The sequence below is a fragment of the Natrix helvetica genome (assembly GCF_964273705.1).
Source record: "Natrix helvetica genome assembly, chromosome: W".
In the NCBI taxonomy this organism is placed as follows: domain Eukaryota; kingdom Metazoa; phylum Chordata; class Lepidosauria; order Squamata; family Natricidae; genus Natrix; species Natrix helvetica.
Genome location: NC_138555.1, coordinates 22592161 through 22607918, shown reverse-complemented (window position 1 = coordinate 22607918; position 15758 = coordinate 22592161).

The window sequence follows — 15758 nt, the reverse complement described above, 5'->3', positions numbered from 1 at the left end:
GAAGAGTAAAATTTCCTCCAGTTCATTTGAACTTCCCTGAGACTGGTCGGAGTATGGGTGTCAGCGTTCTACATACCATGTATGAAATCAATCAGAGACCAAGGCAGACGCATCCTTAAAGTTCCAATTTAATCATACAGGCAAGTTAGCACGTCTATGGAATTCCAACTCTAATGTTCTTCCTGGAATTTCACCCAGTTGAAAGTTCATGATCTATCCCCACACCCACAAATCCATCACATGTTCATATCATCATCTTCCATGCTGGCATCTACACCCCTCTGCTTCCGGTCAGGTGTCGAGGTGCGGAGACAAAAGATGACCTTGAGCTTCTATAAAATAATGACAACAATACATTCCACAAATCTACTCCTTTCTATTCCCCCCTCCCAACTACTACACTAATGAAACAGCATAGGAAATTAATAGAAAGTGTGGCAGGCCCAAGATCCTAAAAGAAACATAACTACAGGCCTGACAGGCGGCCTCTCCTCAGAAGAAAAATGTTTCCTGAAAAGAGAATAACATAAAAGTTAACGTAACAAAATTAACCACCTCTTCTCCACCCAGGGGAACCCTTTGACTTATCGGGAAACTTCTCATGGAATTGCTTTACTAACTTCTCCACTTTTTGGTTCCCACTGTTCACCCAAGTAGCTTCAGACAAAGGGTAACCCTTCCAACGCACTAAGTACTATAAGCGACCCCTATTCAGCCTGGAGTCTACAATTTTTTCCACCTCAGATTGTGTTTCCCCTTCTATCACTACAGGAGGAGAGTGAGCTTGGGTGGATGCTCTTATGTTAGACCCAAATTCTGGTTTCAACAAGCTACAATGAAATTCTGGGTCAATTTTCCCTAGACTTCTGGGTAGACTGAGTTGAACTGTAACTGGGTTAACTATCTTCACTATTGGGAATGGACCTAGAAATTTTGGACCCAATTCCTTACTAGGCATTCCTAATCTTATGTATTTGGTAGGTACAAAAAGTTTGTCCCCCAAAAGGAAGGGGTTTTGGAGTGAGCGATGTTGATCAGCTTGCTTCTTGTATGGTTCTGCCGCAACTGCTAGAGCCTTCTTTGTATTCTCCCATCCGTTCTTTAGCGTGTCCATCCATTCATTGAAAGACATGGAGGAAGAAGGTTCTCTAGGCAACTCAGGCATGGCAACAAATTCCATGCTGCTGTTAATCCGGAAAGGAGTAAATCCAGTGCTGCTGTGGACCGCATCGTTGTACGCCACTTTGGCGAAGGGTAGCAAGTCCGACCAGTTGTCTTGCTGATAGTCCACAAAACACCGGATGTATTGTTCCACCACTGCATTGGCTCTCTCTGCTGCTAGAGCCTTCTTTGTATTCTCCCATCCGTTCTTTAGCGTGTCCATCCATTCATTGAAAGACATGGAGGAAGAAGGTTCTCTAGGCAACTCAGGCATGGCAACAAATTCCATGCTGCTGTTAATCCGGAAAGGAGTAAATCCAGTGCTGCTGTGGACCGCATCGTTGTACGCCACTTTGGCGAAGGGTAGCAAGTCCGACCAGTTGTCTTGCTGATAGTCCACAAAACACCGGATGTATTGTTCCACCACTGCATTGGCTCTCTCTGCTGCGCAGTTCATGCTGGGATGAACCTCTGAGCTCAGTTCTTGTGTGGACCCAATGGATCTCAGGACCTCTCTCCAGAACTTGGCTGTGAACTGGACTCCGCGGTCTGAAATGATCCTCTTGGGTACTCCGTGCAGGCGATAAATGTGTTTCACAAACATTTTCGCTAATCCGTTTGCGGATGGCAATCCTGAGCAAGCAATGAAGTGTGCCTGCTTAGAAACCAAATCATTAACAGTCCAAATTACTCTGTTCCCACTGCTGTCTGGGAGTTCCACGATGAAGTCCATTGCGACCTCTTCCCATGGCCATTTAGGGCTCTCTGCTGTACGTGCTGTAGGTTTTGGGCTCTTGGATTCAATCATCCATGGCTGGCCCTTTTCCTCCTCCGAGGCCTCCCCCTTGGTAGTACTCTTTGTCATCTTAAGTTGGGGATCCTCCTCCGGAGATTGTTTGCCCTCTTCATCCTCCGAGGCCTCCCCCTTGGTAGGACACTTCGTCACCTTAAGTTGGGGATCCTCTTCCAGAGGTTGTTGGCCCAGATGACTCTTCTGTGGTGGCATCTGGGGCCCTCTCTTTACCACCGTGGTGATTGGTACACACATTTGTTCTTCACCAATTCCCTCCTCCGAGGCCTCCCCCTTGGTAGGACTCTTCGTCACCTTAAGTTGGGGATCCTCTTCCAGTGGTTGTTTGCCCTTTTCCTCCTCCGAGGCCTCCCCCTTAGTTGGACTCTTCGTCACCTTAAGTTGGGGATCCTCTTCAAGAGGTTGTTGGCCCAGATGACTCTTCTGTGGTGGCATCTGGGGCCCTCTCTTTACCGCCGTGGTGGTTGGTGCGCACCTTTGTGGCATTGGGGCTGGAGCCAAGCACTCTGACGCTCTGTGGCCAAGTTGACAGCAATGGTGGCATTTTTTTGGCCCCCACGAGGAATGGAACCAAGTTACATCTCTAAACTTAGGAACCGTTTCATCACATTTGCTTGCTCTCCAACTTGCAGCTTCCCCCTTGGTAAACCCTTCTTCCATGGTGGAGATTGCGTCTCTGTAGGAAGGTGGGGTAAGAACATTTTGGGGCCTTGCAGGGGAGACTGGAACCGGTGGGGAGGTCAATCCCTCGGTTGGCCACTGCCCAGTTTTCTGCCATGGTGCCATCTGCTGAGGGAGGGCAGGTGCCCACTGGCATTCCTTCAATCGTTAAGACCCATCCCGGTGACGTAGGAAAAAGAGGGGACTAAGCCAAGCACTTCGGTGTGGGAATGAGTTTATTATGCATAGGTTCAATCGTCCAAAAAAGGGCAATGTGTTTGAACCCCGAGGGGTTTACAAAAGCAGGGTTTTATACCTCAAATTGCGTATACATTAGCTGGGTGTTACATTTGACATATATGGTCCTAAACGGAACTGAAAATGCCTCATACAGATTTTTAGTTGCTGATTACAGAAAGGAAAGTGGTTTACATGCATCTAATGAATTATGCAGATGTTATCATATTCCATCTACTGCTTGAGGGGTGAAAAGCAGAAGTGAACAACAGGATACACCCGTCTGGGTCAGTCTGCTCTGTTACAGATAAAAATACCATATGTCATTTCAGCAACTCCTTCAAACAGGAAGAGGAACCTAACCTTTACCAGAGTTTCGGGCCTTTAATATGAAGACTATTTTGCCTGAACCAAAGTTTCAGCCTAGCTCACTCCCCCCTTTGTGACTCATCTGACATATCCAGAAGAGTCACATATTCCGGTTCTCCTTCAGGTTCCTCCCTGGGGCGAAGCCTCTCATATTCCCACATAGCCATTACCTGAGTGGTTGCTTTCCTTTCTGCTAATAGGGATAAACTATTAGTGATAGCTTTAACAAAGATAGGTAATACACACGAGAGTAATACACAACCAGCAGCAATTAACCCCACAAGACCCACAATGGCTTGTAAACCAGGCAACTTAGGCCACCATCCTGAGAACATATCTTGTAAGTTAAGACCTTTCCGGGTTTGTACTGGTACATGGGCTATTTTAACCATTTTATCAGTGATTTCTTTAATTACCTTGCCACTTTCATCTATTTCAATACAACAGTTGGTTAAATTGAACTTTCCACATACTCCTCCTTCCTTAGCTAACAAGTAATCTAAAGCTAATCTGTTTTGCATGATATAAGTTCTTGATTTTGCACTTTCTCTGGCTAACTGGGTGACATCCTTTACTGTTTCATTAGTTATGATTTCAACCACTGCTTGCAAACGAATTAGGCGATTTAGGATGTACACAGGGGTGCGATAGCCATACATACCATCTTCCGCCCATGTAGCCGGTCCATATACCTGGATGATTCGTTCGGCAGGCCATTCTTCATCTCCCCAATTATGATTATTTCCTCCAACATTGACTTTCCCTATAATGGATGTATCTACATATCTTTTCCTTTTATTCACATGTCCAACCTCATCATAAACGGGGACACCCAGGACCTGCCTAGTTTGTAATGGAAGTAAAAAGAATCCAGGCCTAATTATGCCAAGAACACATGTTCCACACCAATTTTCAGGTAGATATCCATATGCCATTTTCCCACAGATCCAGTATAGTCCATCGGGGGCTAACCATACGAGGGTTCGATTATCAGGATCATTCAAAAACTCCAGCCCCTTGATTTTAAACAGGGCCTGTTCATCAACTCCCTCTGTGGTATTGCTCCCCGACCACCATACTCCACTTTCCCATTTTCCGATGCATATTAAGTTACCGACTTCTTTGCATCCGGTTATACTTCTCCTCCTGAAACATACGTTTCCTACCAAATTGGTGGTAAGGGTCCAATCTCCATCTTTTCCTTGATTATAAGAGAGGTTACCTTGTTGCTCCATTTCTAACACTTTAGAGTGTTTAAGTTCTTGGGCTTCCCACGGCCACTTCTCTCCCATGTTAGTTCCTCCACACACAAAACAGTTAGATACATTCAGAGTATGAGCTATGTCTTCAGCTAATTTAACAAAGGTATTGGTTACATATCGGGGAATTTCTGGTATGTTCAATTTTTCCATTTCCAGATAAAATGACCAAAATAAACCCTTGGTGTCCTGTAATTTTCTTGTAATTTTGGTGATTTTCCATTTAAGTGTTACATGAGGGTCTGCTCCTTTTGCATAAATTCCTAAGCCATACAACCCTTCCCAGGTTTTTGTGGGGGTGCAAGTTAGCTTTACGGGGTTGCATCTATTTTTCTGACAATTACTAGTTGCCACCCCTGTTTCCAATTTACACATTTGATTACCTCCTGGTGGGTCTCCTGACCACATGATTACACAAGACCAATAGGGACAGTAGCTGTAAGTATCTCGGTCAAAACATTCTCCCTTATTATGACACATATATTTTTGTTCTAACATATAACTCCTTTCCCATTCTAACGTCCCACATGTAGCTTTTAGGCAATTACGGTTAATAGCCATGCAGGCATCAAAGGTCAATTCCACTGGTTTGTTCAAGGACCTAAATTCAGTTTTATTTAATAATTCCTCTCTTCCACATTCAGTTGTATATATGGACATTTCATATGTAGTAATGGATTTAGCCTCAGCTGGATTGTAGCACTGAACCTTGCCCTTCAAAGTACACATGTGATATATAGTAGTGTTTACTTGACATGTGGGTGGTGTGTGAGGTGTACACCCATCAGGCTTACTAGTGTGGTATATCAGGGTGTTAGATATCAGAGTACCTTGGACTGTAACCTTGATACAGGGACTGCATTCCTTCTTTATTTCTAATGTTAGTTTTACCATAGGTGTCACTAGGGGCTTTATTGTAGGGTATGCTTTAGTTACTGCAACATAATTTCCCCCGGTGTGATGTGTGGGTACTAATGAGGTAGTCCTTTTTGTGCGTTCCCCAAGTGTTTCCTCCAATGTGAACTTTCCCTTTCTTGGGGTATAACACAGCACTCCCTTTGTCCCATTGCATCTATTAACCATTAGGGGGCGGTCGGTGCCAAATACACATGTAGTCAGGTCAAACTGTTCACATGTTTTAGGTACTCCCACCTTCATTCGGATAGCGCGGCCATCCTGACTTACACATGGAGTACATGGACCTAATCCTGTATAGCCTTTGGCCTCTCTAATTCTTCTCAACTTTCTTTTGGTTTCGTTGGCTTTTTATTGTTGCTCCGAATTCAATAGAAGTCACCTGTAAAACACACGTCCCCTGCCATCCAGATCATAATTGGGAGGGAGAAATAATGCACCCCCATCCCCAATATCGAGGTGTTCCACAGTCCAGGATGAGTGAGGTGCTCCCTTCCTTTGATGGGGTTTTCCCACAAATCCCTTTCCTTAAGACATACCCCACATATTGACAAGCCTTAGGATTGGAATATCCTCGAGCCTGACAAGCAACTGCAGCTATTTTATCAAACAATTTCGGAGTTGTACAAGGGTGGGCCAGAATGCCATTCCAACAATCTGGGGTAAATGGGATAGGTGGTGGGCCATCACAGCTCCCTGCTCCAATATTTAATACTTGTATTATGCGAGGCTGTTCCTCTGGTTTACTCCACTGGCCCAAGTTGCTAACACATACCAGGTTACTATTCACTCCTTGCATCATTGCACTTCCCCATATCCATACAATACCATATCTTAAGAGCATGATTATCGGCTTCACGTTCCCTTCGAGCTTCCTTGCAAGCTTCTTCCAGTACCGTCCTGATGGTGGGGCAGGATTTGAGTGTATAATAGGAGGGTTTGCCTACACCTACTACTTTATAATGCTGTAATCTGTCCTCTATAATTACCACGTCACACTCCACATTACAATGTATGCAAATAACACAATCAATACAATGCGCACAGCAACAACATCCACATTTACATTCGCAAAACCAACACATACAAGCAATAAAAGGAAATTCTTAATGACTATTAGTAAAATCAAAAACCTTCTCATCCGTTCTTCCCCCATGCATAGAAAGTGAGCTTCCGGTGTGACTTAGCAAGGGTCTCTTCTTTCTTCGAGGAACTCTCGCCACGTAATCAGTTCTGGAGGAGAAATTGACTGGGGCGGGCTAGCCCAATTATTAAAGGGTTTTGATTGTCCACAAAGTAGGAGTTTATAATGATAAAATAAAATTGACACCAATGCTATTATTGCCACCAGCCAAAGTCCCCACACCCAGGACTCCCACATAGGTCCTTACCAATCTTCTGCCTTGCGCAGGAGACCAGCTTCCAGTGTGGTCCAGCAGGATGAATTCTCAGCCTTTACAGCTTGGTCTGTTAACAGCGTCCTATTTACATACACAACACACATTATCTAGGTACATTTAAAAGTAAGCTTGGTTGGGTTTTTCTGGTCCACGGACACCTTCCAGCTCGCATCAGCTGCAGCTTTGACTCGTGTCCAGTGGATCCAGGACTTAGACCCTGCAATTTTAACTGCAAGCGGAGAAGACATAACAACAGTAAACGGCCCTTTCCACCTTCCCTCTAGCTGTTCCTTCTTCCAGTGTTTTACCCATACTTGATCTCCTGGTTTAAATGGATGACAGCGAGTCACTAACCTAGGGGGTACCTGTTCCATTACATATTTCTGGAGTTTCTCAACTTATTTACTCAGTTCCTGTACCATTTCCATATTCCAAACACCCCCCTTATGACCCAAATCAGGCCATCCTGCCAGACTCCTTCTTAGGAGGTTTGGAGGCCGACCAAACATCAGTTCATAAGGTGACAACTTATGCTGTCCTCTAGGAGAGCTTCTAATTGCATACAGGGCTAACGGCAAAGCATCTGGCCACTTCAAATGGCTCTCCGAGCATATTTTTGTTATTCGTTCTTTGAGGGTCCTGTGCATGCGTTCAATAGAACCCCCACTCTCTGGGTGGAATGCACTGTGGAGCCTCCATTTTATGCCCACCGCACTTGCTACAGCTTGATTGACCTGATGTACAAACTCTGGCCCATTGTCAGATGACATATGACTAGGAATCCCAAACCTCGGGATTATTTCTTTCAACAACACTCTTGCCACCTCCCTAGCTTGTTTAGTCTTAGTAGGGAAGGCTTCTGGCCATCCAGTGTACATATCTATCATGACCAACATAGCTTTAAACAAGCCACATCGTGGCATATCAGTAAAATCAATCATAACATAATCCATAGGGATATATGACCGTGGTATTGCTCCTGGGGGTAGCAGAGGTCCTTGCCTTGGATTTACCCATGCACAAGTGACACATTTAGCTACCACCCCAGCAGCAATGCCAGCCAGGCCATTGATATAGTAATCCCTCTTTAATGCAGCTTCCAACACTGTTTTTCCCATATGAGTAGCATCATGGGCCAATTGAGCTAGTGTCCAAGCTACGGATGACGGCACAAAAACCCTGTTGTCTGGTAAGATATACCCATCTTCCACTCTTGCCTTCAAATCAGTCACAGCTTTCACACTTTTCTGTTGGGAATATGTAGGTTTAATCTCAGGTGGAATCACCCCCATATCCATTGCCACACATACAGATAAGTCAGGTGTTGGTTCAGACCTCTTAGCTGCCTCCCGTGCTTCTAAATCAGCTGCCCTATTTCCCAATGCCACCCTATCATCTCCTCTCTGGTGTCCTTTACAATGCATCACTGCTACCTTTTGGGGTTTCTGTACTGCTTCAAGCAACCGGCTAATTAGATGTCCATGCAAAATGTACTTTCCTGCTGAGTCTCTAAATCCCCTTTCTTTGTATACGGCCCCATGTGCATGTAGCGTAAGGAAAGCATACTTGCTGTCTGTCCACACATTTAAGGTCTCTCCTTTAGCTCTTTCCAGTGCTCGTATCAAAGCCCATAATTCTGCTACCTGTGCGCTATACCCCTGTCCCAATGGACCACTTTCTACCACTTCCTCATCATCTACAATCGCATATCCTGACACCCTCCTTCCCCCTATCATATAGCTGGATCCATCGGTATACCAATTTAGTTTTGCATTTGGCCATGGTATGTCTGTCAGATCTGGGCGGCTTGAATATACTTTCTCCAGAACCTCCAAACAATTGTGTATTGGTGCTGTCTCTGTTGGTAATAAAGTGGCAGGATTTAACCTATTTGAAATCACTAGTCTCACCTGTGGGTTTTCAATCATGATTGCTTGGTATTTGGCTAAACGCTGCCCACTAATCCACAGATGACCCTTCGCATCCAAAACAGATTGCACAGCATGTGGTGTGTGTACATTTATAGTACTTGAGAAAGTGAGCTTATTACAGTCTTGGATCAGCTCAGCAATTGCAGCTAATACCTTCAAACAGTGAAGCCAACCTTTTGCAACTCCATCTAACTGCTTAGAGAGATAGGCTACTGGCTGCTGCCAGCTCCCAAGGGGCTGGGTAAGCACCCCTAATGCAATATTTCTGTTTGTGTCTACATATAGGTTGAAGGGCTTTTGTAAATTTGGTAATGTTAATGCCGGGGCCTGTGTTAGAGCTTCCTTAACGTCATGAAATGCCTTCTTTTGTTCCCCTCCCCAATCGAGGGGTTCTAAGTTCGCACCTTTGGTTGCAGCATACAAAGGAGCTGCTATCAGGGCAAAATTTGGAATCTAAATATGACAAAAACTTGCTAATCCCAGAAAACTCCTCAAGTGTCTTTTTGTCCGAGGCTCAGCCAAAGCCAAAATTGCATGCTTCCTTTCCGGTCCTAATGCACGGCAGCCTTGTTCTATAACATACCCTAAATATCTGACACGCTTCATCACAAGCTGGGCCTTTTTGCGGGAAACTCTATACCCACACTCTAACAACAGATTTAACAATGCCTTGGTATTATCCCAACAAGTATCTTCTGTCATTCCTGTCACTAAGACATCATCTACACACTACAAAATTGTATCCCCTTGCTGACAGGGTACATAGTATTGTAGATCTCTTGCTAAGGCGGTACCAAACAAGGTGCGGGAATTCTTGAACCCTTGGGGAAGCCTAGTCCACGTATACTGTGACTTCGTTCCAGTACGGGGATGTTCCCATTCAAATGCAAACAGAGGCTGACTGACTGGATGTATTGGTATTGTGAAAAAGGCATCTTTTAAATCTATAACAGAAAACCAGGCAGCTCCAGGTGGAATTAAACTAAGGAGGGTGTAGGGGTTTGACACAGCCGGATGTAGGGTCACCGTCAGGGCGTTCACTGGGCGTAAATCCTGCACAGGTCTGTAAGACCCATCTTCCTTTTTTATAGGAATGATTGGGGTATTCCATGGGGATTGAGCAGGCACTAAGACTCCGGTTTCCAAATATTTCTGGATGGTTTCATACACAGCATAAACAGCTTCTCTAGAAACAGGCCGCTGCCCTATGCGTACAGGGACTGCCCCTGGCTTTACTTCTACCACCACTGGGGAATGGTGGGCCACAAATCCTGGCGGGTTGTCCTCCGCCCACAGCCCTGGCACACCAAAATGGTACCAGATACCATCTTGGATCACTTTCCCAACCTGTCTGCCCACCATCAATCTCCAAGTTTCTTCCGGCGAATGTCTTACTGTCACTCTCTGCCGGCCCTCATCAAAGGAAATAGTTGCTCCCAATTTGCTAAGTAGATCCCTACCCAACAACGGAATTGGGCGTTCAGGTATATATAAAAACTCATGCTGTATTTTGGCTCCTTTGAAATCATAGGAGACAGGCTTCAAGACCTTGTGACCTAAAACCTGTCCTGAGACCCCCTGGACCTGAATTGTATATGGTCCAGGTGCTGATATGGGCCTATTCACCACTGATCTTCCCGCTCCAGTATCCACTAAAAAGGTTGTCTGTTGACCCCCGACGTTTGCGGTTACCAAGGGCTCAGATGGGGCCTCCTCCAAGCCTGGTCCCCGTCAATACATCCAGTCTGTTTCAGCCAACCCCACCGTCTCAGATACCTCTCGGAGCCGATTAGGATTTCCATAGCCTCTATTGAATCCTCTACCACCTCTTCTTCCCCTAAATCCACCTCTTCCAGTAAACTGACCAGTTCCCTGGCCTCTTTGGCTTCCTCCTCCAGGCTGCGGTCTTCCTCCTCCTCTCCATGTCCCCCTTCCTCTCTGCATATGTTTCGGACACTCCCTCTGCCAATGTCCCTCACCTTTACAATAAGCACACTGGTTTGGGCCCAAGGACATCCCCCCTTGTAAAGCTACAGCCAACAATTCAGCCTTCTTCTGCATCTTAGCCTCTTTTTCCTTTTTCTCTACCTTATCTCTATTCACATACACTTTCCTCGCAATCTCCAGCAACTCACTAGTATTCTTTCCTAAAGCCCCTTCCTGTTTCTGCAATTTCCTTCTGATATCTTCATAGCTCTGAGCAATAAACCTTTCATTCAACATTCTTACATTTTCTGGAAGTCTTGGATCTACCTGGGTATACAACTCATATGCTTCTAACAACCTCTGCAGAAAACCTTCAGGACTTTCATCTGCTTCTTGTGTTACTAATGAGGGTTTAGACATATTCACTGGAGGCTTCCCTGCCTTCCTGAGAGCTTTCACCACTGCCGTCCGATACTCAGTGAGGCGGGTCAAATCATTATCATCTCGGGGATTCCACCCAGGGTCCTCCTCTGGCACTTGCAATGGTAATTCCCTAGCAAAATCAGCATCTCTATCAAACACTTCTCTAACCCCTTTCCTCATAGCTGCTTTCCACTTCTCTCTTTCTTCCGGGGTCAGTAAAACATTCAGCAACTGCTGTATATCAGTCCACGTGGGGCTATGAGTTTGCATAATGGTCTGAAAAAGATCTGCCATTTCTGTAGGTTTAGTCGAGAGGGGCCCATAATGTTGTTTCCAATTCAAAAGATCAGTAGTGGAGAACAGAACGTACTGAAACATAGGCTTTATTTCTGCAACTCCCTGCTGATCTATTACATGCTGGTCCACCTGCCTCAGCAACCTTCGCTTTAGCTTTGGCTGCACGGGTTTGCACCCCCACTGCTGCTTCCTCTGCTCCTCCAACTGCTCCCAGAGCCCCCTCATCTTCCTCTTCCATGTCACTCCGTCCACTTCCATCAGTAGTTTTAACCCGTGTTCTTGTCACATCCTCACTTTTGCCTGCCTGATCTACCCCTATCACTCCTCCAACAGCACCTCTCCCCTGGGGGGGCTGATAGGGCGGTAACGGCGGCGCACAGGTAGGGGGTCGGATTATTTCTTCCTCATCAGCAGCTACAACTCTCCGCACCCTATACTGCTTCTTTATGGTATTTCGCCTACTGTACCTATTCTTAGGTCTCGCCACACACAAAAGCACCATCTCCGCCTGACACTGCAGCAAATCATCAGCTTTTTCAGTCAAAGCATTCACCTACTGATCTATATATGGAAACTGGTCTGGGTACTTCTCCTGAGCTACTGCTATTACCCCCCCACAGCTCATCAGCAACGTCCTCCTTAAAAGATCCCTCTGGTGGCCACCTTGTTCCCATGTTTGGCCATACATGTTTACACAAATACTTCAATCTATCCTTAGTTACTTTGGGATACGAGGGGTCTCTAAAGTAGTTATCAAAGCCTTTCAACATGCATGCCAACGGTGTGTTGGGCACACTCTGAGTCCCCCCCATCCTAACACACTGTTACCGACTCGTAGCCCCGGTGCTCACGGTCACTAACGAGAACTGCGGTGACTTAACCTTCCCACACAGTTACCTCACACGGACTTCGTTAGGACAGCTGTCCTGAGTCCAGGGGAGAGATCAAGTCCCCTCTTCTGTCTTCAAGTGAGACAGGTAACAATTATTACAGATACTCGCCTGAGGCGTCACTTCACGCGTCCTGGCCAGGAATCACACGAACCCTCTTTCCTACACCCCAGGGTTCTTGGAATCATTCACAGCACCGTTGGCCTCACAGGGAAGTCGCTGCCGCCTCCCGGAAGTCAGGAAACCTCCGTGGCACCTGGAGGATGTTCAGGAGCGGCTGCCCCGAGGGCCCGAGGGGTTGAACGGTCCTCAGCAAAATATTGCCTCAGCCCAAACGTCCCATCTGGGGTGCCATCTGACGTAGGAAAAAAAGGAGGGACCAAGCCAAGCTCTTCAGTGTAGGAACGAGTTTATTATGCATAGCTTCAAACGTCCAAAGTAGGGCAATGTGTTTGAACCCCGAGGGGTTTACAAAAGCAGGGTTATATACCTCAAATTACGTATACATTAGCTGGGTGTTACATTTGACATATATGGTCCTAAAAGGAACCGAAAACGCTTCGTACAGATTTTTAGTTGCTGATTACAGAAAGGAAAGGGAGTTACATGCATCTAATGAATTATGCAGACATTATTGTATTCCATCTACTGCTTGAGGGGTGAAAAGCAGAAGTGAACAACAGGATACACCCGTCTGGGTCAGTCTGCTCTGTTACAGATAAAAATACCATATGTCATTTCAGCAACTCCTTCAAACAGGAAGAGGAACCTAACCTTGACCAGAGTTTCAGGCCTTTAATATGAAGACTATTTTGCCTGAACCAAAGTTTCAGCCTAGCTCAGTGGTGAATTATTTAGGTGTAAGATATCGTCTTAATTCAGTTTGGAAGGCAAGAGATTTTTACAGTAATGTACTAAAGGCTGGATACCCACCATCTCCAGGACTCAGAAGAAGAAACGAAGCAGAGGAGGCTAGACAGGAAGATACCCAGGTACAAGCAGGTGCTGCTCAAGCCTTGGAATTACTCGAGGAGACAGAAGGAGTTATGGAACAAAGACAAACCCAAGCGGCAACCAAACGTAAAGAACAAGAATTAAAGATGCAACAAGCTCAGATAACAATCCAAGAAGCTATAAATATAAATACAGAAGCTGTGGGGGGAGCCAGACCCAAGAAGAAATTCCAGCAGGATTTCCAGGTGGCTCTTAAAAAGCTTCAGGGAGCTGAAGATGACAATTAATTTCCTAACCTGGAATGTTAATGGTTTAAACTCACCAGAAAAAAAAAAGGGGGGGGGGGGAAATTCACAATTTGAAACAATTTAAAAATGACGTAATTTGTTTGCAAGAAACAGATATTAGAACAAATGACCAGAAATATCTGATGAATGCAAGATTGGGAATACACTTTGTGGCATCTGCACCGGAGAAGAAAAATGGTATAGTTATATACTTAAGGAAAGACTTAAAGGCTGAATTAATTGAAGCAGATCCTCAAGGAAGATATATTGCAATTGAATTATTAATATAAGGAAAGAAAATACTTTTAACGGGAGTAGATGCTCCCAATCAACAACAAGAAAATTTTTACAAGTTGCTCCATACTAAATTAATACAATGGGATTATAGATCGTGCATATTACTGGGTGAATGGAATGGAGTATTGGATACTATGAAAGACAAGAAGGGACTTTAGCAAAATATTCAAACACGAGCAAGATTGCCTAAATATTTCTTCGATATGATGGAGGATATGGAGCTGAGGGATATTTGGAGAGAACGGAATGTTAAAGAACAAGACTTTACATTTTTTTCTGATAGGCACCAATCCTTTTCTAGAATTGACTTTATATTAATTACGAATGATCTTCCTTCCAGGGTGAAGAAGACGAAGATGTCCGAGAACCCTAACAGATCATAACCCGGTGTGGATGGAACTGGAATATGGAGAGGGATCTTGGAGGTCTTGGAGGTTAAATGAAAAATTATTTAGATATGAGGGGAATGTTACAGAATGTAAAAAAACTACTGAAAGAATATTTTGCTTTTAACATGCATAAGGGAATATCCAGGGAAATTGTTTGGGATGCAAGTAAAGCATATATGAGAGGTGTTTTAATAAACTTGAATAACCTATATAGACGTAGACAGGGGGAAAAAAGAAGGGAACTAGAAGAAGAAATAAAAAAGAAAGAGCATGTGTTTGGAGGACGCGGGTTTGCTGTTTAAGGGTGATCGCGCGTTCCAACCCTCATCGCCCTTCTTGCACCCCCGGGTGCTCGGGATTACAGGACCCTGGTCTCCGGCTGGTGTCGCTTAATGCCAGGTCCGTGGTACATAAGGCTCCCCTCATTTACGACCTCATACAAGAGGGTAGAGCGGACCTGGCGTGCATTACGGAGACCTGGTTGGGCCATGAGGGGGGTGTGCCCCTTAGCGAACTATGCCCACCAGGCTTCCAGGCATTTCACCAGCCGAGAGCCCAGGGCAGGGGCGGGGGGGGGGGGGTGGCAGTGGTTATCAGGGAAAGTCTCAGACCTCAGGAGGTCACTGTGCCTCAGATAGGCGGGTGTGAGTCCCCCTTTGTGAAGTGGGGCCTTGGAGCTCAGGTGGGCCTTTTTGTTACATACCTGTCTCCCTGCTATGTTTCATCGGCCCTGCCGGAGCTGCTGTATGTATTAGCTGGATTGGCGGTTGATTTCCCCAGGCTCATGGTCCTGGGGATTTCAATCTGCCTTCCATTGGCGAGACATCCGAGTCAGCTCGGGAGTTCATGGCTTCCATGACAGCTATGGACCTAACTCACTTAATTCAAGACCCCACCCATAATGGGGGACACACGCTCGACCTGATTTTTGTCTCTGGGCAGTGGATGAATGATCTAGATTTAGGGGATATTTCTATTCAACCCTTGTCATGGTCTGATCATTTCCTCATCAGGCTTGACTTCCATACCACTACCCCTCGCTGCAGGGAGGCGGAACCGACTAGATGGTTCCGCCCCAGGCACCTGATGGACCCCGAAAGTTTCCTGATGGAGCTTGGGACTTTTCCTGAATCCCTTGCTCACAACTCGACCGAAGCCCTAGTGGAAGCTTGGGATAGGGCTGCAGCTGGGGCCTTGGATCGTGTTGTGCCTTTGCGGCCTCTGACCCGGTGTTGATCCCGGATGGCTCCCTGGTTTACCGAGGAGCTCCGGGAGATGAAATGCCAGAAAAGACGCCTAGAGAGTGGCTGGAGGGCCAGCCGGTCCGAATCTGATCGAACACTAGTAAGAATTCATATTAAATCCTACTTAGTGGCGATAGAAGCGGCAAAACGGCAATATTTTTCCGCTCTTATCGCGTCCGCAGATAACCGCCCAGCAGCCCTGTTTAGGGTGACCCGCTCCTTACTTAACCAAGGAACTGGGGAAGACACCTTGCACGGTAGGGCTGAAGAATTTGTTCAGTATCTGCAGGATAAAATCTCTCAGATCC